Source organism: Wolffia australiana, chromosome 5 (genome assembly GCF_029677425.1).
Source record: "Wolffia australiana isolate 7733 chromosome 5, ASM2967742v1".
NCBI classification, from domain to species: Eukaryota; Viridiplantae; Streptophyta; class Magnoliopsida; order Alismatales; family Araceae; genus Wolffia; species Wolffia australiana.
This window is the reverse complement of record NC_135839.1, coordinates 13441943-13448559: the sequence shown is the minus strand read 5'-3', so window position 1 is coordinate 13448559 and position 6617 is coordinate 13441943. Positions and strand designations below refer to the sequence as shown.

General features: G+C 47.1%; 1 pseudogene; it reads right to left on the bottom strand.

Annotated features, from left to right (window-relative positions):
• Positions 1 to 1514: 1514 nt before the first annotated feature.
• Positions 1515 to 3016, bottom strand: LOC144703529 (putative acetyltransferase At3g50280; annotated as a pseudogene).
• Between the last annotated feature and the right edge of the window lie 3601 nt (positions 3017 to 6617).

Here is a 6617-nt window from a genome sequence, read left to right as displayed (position 1 = left end):
AGAAACTTAACCTGTCGATTGGGTTAAATCGATCCTTAGTTAATTAATCTATATGTTGATATAGTTTATTAATAAGATTGGCCAATAATTGTTACTGGGCCACTAAATTTATTAACTAGAACCATGGCATAGAACCCAAAAATAATAAATGTTTTATATCATGATAATTAGTAATCTTCCATAACCACTTATCCTTAATGTAATGTTCTACCAAAAAATAAAAAATCCTGAATTTTCATCATCTTATAATTCTGATTTTATTGATCTCATGAGTTTTGCTTTGAATTAATTCTACATACAAAATCACAAAACTGTAAATCAGTGTCAAATTTGACATATGTTACTTTCATAATTCCAATTCAATGAAACTAAACATCAAGATTATAAAACTAAACATGGTCTTTTAATGCCAATATTGATCTCCACGCCCTGGTTTGAACACCTCAAAGACCACATTTTCTTCTTGAAAAGCTGACATTCAATTCTCTATGAATCTATCATTTACTTCATTAGTTCTGTCAAATTTTCAATAATAATTCTCAGATGTAGATGAAGTATATTTTACTTATGAATCGTCAACATTTAAATAAAATGTTTTATTTCTTGCACCAATTTTTCGGGGGTATCTCTATGAGATTTATTATTGAAAATTTGACAGAACTAATGAAGTAAATGATAGATTCATAGAGAATTGAATGGCAGCTTTTCAAGAAGAAAATTTGGTCTTTGAGGTGTTCAAACCAGGGCGTGGAGATCAATATTGGCATTAAAAGACCATGAAAAAATCAGTTCCGTGATTATAAAAGTTCCACAATCATTATTTTTTGTCCAAAACTCATCAATTGTCTGTAGATTTTTCAGGATAATCATTGTGAGTTATACAATTCTGGTATATTTCATGGTATAGGTAGAGAACCACAATGATACAATAGTCATTTTTACTAAAAAATTTTTAGATCAGGCATCATTCTTTCATGATGTCACAAAGATAAATGTATTGTTCTCTTGATAGTGAAAATCAAAACTCTGATAAAGATATTTTTGAAAAATGTTGATAGTTTAATGGAAAATACAAATATTTTTTCATAATTAGGTATTGATATCTCAAAATTATCTACCCATAGGAAATAATCTTCAAGGAATATAACAACTCTAAAAGCATATTTTTAGTGAAGAATGAAATTCATATACAAAGAGCGACAATTATTAGGCTGCATCTCATGTGTGAATGGAAATTAATTAAATTGTCCAAACGTAGAAGTTATATACCCATGTGTGAATGGAAATGAATTAAAGTTACTTGAAAATCTATTTATTAGGCTGCATCTCCATGCACGTCAACCATGAATGTCTCTCCAAATACCGGTAAAATCCAAGAAAACATAAATCACGATCATTTGTCATTTTTCGTGATGTTTTATTATATCAAAATATTTAACACGTGCTTTGTCATCCGTTAAAATCCTAGAAAACATAAATCATAAACCATTAAAGAACTCTATAAGTCACTATCATTTCACAACCGGTTATTTATTCGAACGGTAGCAAATACACCCATGAATAAAAACGTAGAGTTAATCACCCATGCACTAAAAGAAGTCAATCCGATGCCGCAACGCGATTGAATTCCGCATCCAATTCGAGGATGGCCATGGCTTCTGGCGAAAGGCTGACCTCGAGGTCCATGCTACCGCCGCCTTCCCTGCCAGGATAAGCCAAAATCATCCCTTCGTAATTCTTCTCTGCGTTGCCGCTGCGCACGGCCACCGGCTTTGCTCACCCAAAGTCGCACCCGTACTTGTCAAACCTCGGTGAGCTTCCCATGAACATGCAGAAGTTTTCCATCAGCGATAAAGGGTACACCACCGGGGCCTCCATCCACGTTTTTCCCTTCTCCCTGATCGCCTCAACTGTATGGCTTCCCACTGCATCGTGGATCAATCCCGCAGCCCAGCCCACGCCGCGGCTCAGAAGGTCGCCGGCGTTGGCCGTGGCGGATAAGGGGGAAATACAACAAGCGAAGTATGCCTCCGGCAGCGGGGGGCTCAGTCGCCTCCGGTCGTCCGCCACCAGCCCGCAGTGTACCGTCTCATTTTCGGAGATACGTCGCGCCCGGGAAATACACCGCCACATGCACGCCGTGAGAGCCTGAAAGGACGAGATCTTGTCCGTGCCCAACTCTTCGTTGGCCTCCGCCTTGAGCCGCGCGATGGCCGCCGCTGAGAAGTGGAAGAATTTATCTTTCAGCGGGGCACCGATATCCCCTCAATGAACTCGTCTTCGTGGGCAAAGGGCAACCTTATTGGCGGCGTAAAACCGTCGGGAAACCACCTCTCCAGGACCGGCTCGGAACTTAGACGAAGATGGGAAGTTGGAGAACGCGAGATCTCGGCCCAGGCGTTGAAGAAGTTCCAGAAGGCGGTTCCATCGCCGACGCCGTGATTTAAGGAGCAGCTGAGGAAGACGCCGTCCTCGAGCTTCGTCAGCTGGACAGCAAGAAAATGAAGGGAAACGCCGTCGTAGCTGATGGCGCCATTGTATGGGAACAATTCATCGACAAAGGCACGGACGTCTTCCGACCTGGCCTGCTCGTCGCCCACGTATACACCGTCCGCGGCGGCGAGGCGGAACGCGGCGCCGCGGTCGTCGCAGTCGATGTGGGCGGAGATTCCGCCGCTATTTTCGTGCTTGTCGACGACTACGCGGCCGGCGAGGGGACGAAAGTGTGAGAGCGCAATCGATAGAGACGACGTGATGTGTTCGACGATGTTTTCCATGAGATCGCCTGACGAGAAGGAGAAGAGGTGCCCATACTGGATGTACGGAAATGAGAGCAGGGCCAAGTCTCACAAAGACAATTCGCAGCGGGACTTGCCTCTGGCGGGTGCCCTCTCAGAAGGATAGACGATGCTCTCGGACAAGATGCGTATGGGGGACATGGAGACGACGATTGGATGCTCTGCAGGTTCCGTGGTATCTGCTATAGATTTATAGGGGTTGTGGCCGTGAGGCGGCTAATCTTGGAAAGATCCCACGATGAAAACTTGAACTTGGTCAAGGGTTGATATAAGAGGAAGAAAAAAAGGCAACCGGAGAGGCGGCGGCGTGAAAGGAAAAAGGAAGGAGAACAAGTCAAACAAGGCAGCAAGGGGGAAAGAAAGTGAGCAGATGAGGTGGGGGAGTGAGGAGAATAAATAGACTGTGAGAAGAGTGAAAGAAAGACAATACCCCGCAGAAGATAGGGCGTAGATTCTGAGAAGAGAACTCCAAATAAATGAGATGCCTGGCGATAAAATAACTAACCACTAAGGAAAAGAAAGAGAAGAGAAGCAGGAAAGGGTAAGATAGCCACCAGTAGGGAACGGCACGTCCAGGACGTGACGGCCCGGACGTGACGGGATGGATGACGAGCCGTGACGAACGGTGACATGACGAAATGTTCGTCACGTCACCGTCACATCATGCGTCCGAAGATTTTCAAAAAATCCGTCACGTACCCGTCACACGTCCATGCATCCTCGTTCCAAAAAGTTGACTCATTGCGCAATAGGTTGAAGCGGCAAAAAAACGGGTCTACGAACAGTTTCTGGAGGCATCTGGAGTGCAGCTATAGCAGAATATACCACGAGATGAAGGGAACTAATCTAGATCAACATACAATAACTGAGGCGTACGGACAAGGTGGTGCCGTCAAGAAGACGCTGGAGAAGACTAACGAGGTTATATCGCAGTTTGTCTGTCTCATGGACTCCTCACGGGCTATAGTAGACAACGTGGGGTTCAAGATTATGTGAAAATACACCGCATAGACGACAGTTGACCCGCCAGGTTCGAAGGCAATAAAGGATGCAACGTGTAAGCTATATGGGACCATGAAGGGAAAGCTCGTACATTTAGTGGCAGATGTCCCCAGGGTCTCCCTAAAGGTTGATGCGTGGACCGCCGAGAATTCTTGTGGTCTTCTCGGCATCATGGTTCACTGAGTGAACAACCGGTTGGAACTATGCGAATGTGTACTTGCTATACACGAGCTAGTCGGCAAACACAATGGCGAGAATATGAGCACAATAGTGATCCACGTGTTGGAGACTTCGGATTGAAGACGAAGGTCATCACATCCTAGTCTGGCTTCATTTTGGGCTCGTACTACCGTAGTGAAAGACTGACATTTTTATCATGCAGGTTGGTTTGATCACTACCGACAATGCATCAAGCAACGGGCGGATGATAGTGTTGCTCGCAAAGGAACTCAAGCTGATTAATGACCGTTTCACTAAGGATCGACATGTCCCTTGTGCTGGCCACGTGCTCTTCTTGAGGTGGAATGCCATCTATTCAACAGTAATTTTGTGATTGATTTTATCTTATTTACATTCTCTGTGATGGGGGACCATCCACTTCGAAGCCCTCATTCATCCACTTCGTCACATGAAGGTTCACGCATATGATCTAGTCTTCGGAGTACGCGGCCTCGTCAACGGCCCAACAAGGTTTGACGTTATCTTTACTTGCATTTTCTTGTTTAGTCGGCCATGTACGTAGGCCAATTGTTTGCTTATTTTGTTTGTTCGCGCGTGTTTAAAACGTTGTAAAACCTGCACGTTGCGTGTGTGTTAGCGTACGTGTAGGTATAGTCGTGTGACGCTCTCCCTCTCTCTTAATAGGGGGCCCTCCTCTTTAATTGGGCCTTTCTCTCCTTTATTTTTAAGGGGACAAGGGCCCCTATAAAAGGTGGGGGCCGCCCATGGGAAAGAGGAAGAAGAAAAAAAGACTCAAGAAAATGTGATTTTTAGCTATTTTTCTGATTTTTAGTGTTTTTTTAGTTTTCTACATATTTATGAAAATGCCACTACGAAGTTAGGAGAGAGAGAGGAAACCCTAAGGATCGCCGGAAACCGCCGCCGCCATCGCCGAAAACAGCCGTCTCCGCCACCGTCGCCGAAATTCCGGCGACCGTTCCTGAGGCTGCCTAGCGCCGCCAGCTGACCCTCCGGACCACCAGCGACCGCCGAGGGCCACCAGCAGCCGCCACCGGCCGCCCACGGCCGCCAGCGACGACCGCGGCCGCTAAGGCCGCCAGAACCGACCGCGGCCGCCAGGGCCGACCGCGGCCGCTAGGGCCAACCGCAACCGCCCAAGCCGCGCTGGTCGCCCGAGCCACGCGGCGCCTCAGATCTCGCGGCAGCCAGGGCGCCCGCAGCGCCAGGGCCAATCGCGGCGCCGAGCCTCCGCGGCCGCCCAAGCCGCCACGGCCGCCCCAGGCCTCCGCGGCCGCCCGAGCCACCGCGGCCGCCCTAGGCCTCCGCGGTCGCCAGCGGCGTCTGTGGCCGCTAGGGCCAACCGCGGCCGCCCAAGCCACTAGGGCCGCCCGAACCTCCGCGGCCGCCAAGCTGACCGCACCGCTAGGGCCGACCGTAGACGCCGTCCCTAGATCGCCGGGCCCGCAACCGGCCCTCGGCCATCCGGCCGCCGTTCTCTCGCAAGTGCCGTCCAATCCTACGGGCGCCCCACAGTCTCCCGTTGGACGCCTCGCGCCCGCCCCGTGGCCGCGCCTCGGTCAGCCCCAGCATCCAATCTCGGCTGATCGTGGTACCGCCGCACCTTGTTGCTCGCCTTCCACGGCTACCGAAGAAGACACCCCCGAGCCTATCATTCCTGGTACGCTCTTTGATTTCCCCATCGTCGTTATATTATTTCTTTCAGTGCCTCCGAACATTTTCTCCACCGCCGGGGTTAGGCTAGTGATAGATAGGATTCACGCTCTGAGCATTAGGATTTCCTTCGAGACGACCTTGGTTGGGACCGTCGAGGGTGTGTGCAAAAGCGGCAGTAGCCGAGCTTGCACCGTCGGCCTTCAACCCGATATCCGAATCATCGGGAGCCTAGTGGCATTCCCAGGTCCTGCTTGCCGTGGCCTAGTGGGTGTTGGCGCTTGTCGACACCGAATTCATACTTCTCATCGAGTTTATTGTCGTATTATCACTATCATGACATCATCGTTACTCGTCTTGCTCTATGATATGACCGCATTAGCCCCTCCTTTGGTGTAACACGAGTCGTTCGATCCGAGAACCCGATCGTGTTACATCACTCTGGGTTCTTTCGATTTGATGACAACATATGTTATTTCTCTGTCTCCTTCCTGTGTTCTCTGAAACTTTTATAATGATTTTCCTCGTCACAGTAGTAGATATACTGCAGAGCTTTTACGTTCTATCTTTCATTTATCATTGACTAGTGCACCAAGTTTTTGTCCTTGTTTGGGGATAAATATTCCATGTATAAATGTTTTGGTCTATGTTACTTGTATATCTGAAAATTTTAAGGGTAAGAACTAGATAGACAAAAAGAGGGAAGTAAATTACTTATTTTTGTCGAAATGGATATCAGGTATTTATGTTAAATTTATGATAATGTAGTGAACTTTGAAGTGAGATTGTTAGTTATTTTTAGAGCGACGCATGATCCAAGGAATATTCGATGGGATCAAGCATTCCTCTCTGAAATTCGATTTGATATAACAATAAAAATTCAAAATTGGATTTGAAATTTGATTTGAAATTCAATCAGTCTGATCGGAAATTTGATTCTGACTTGATCCATAATTGGATCAGATC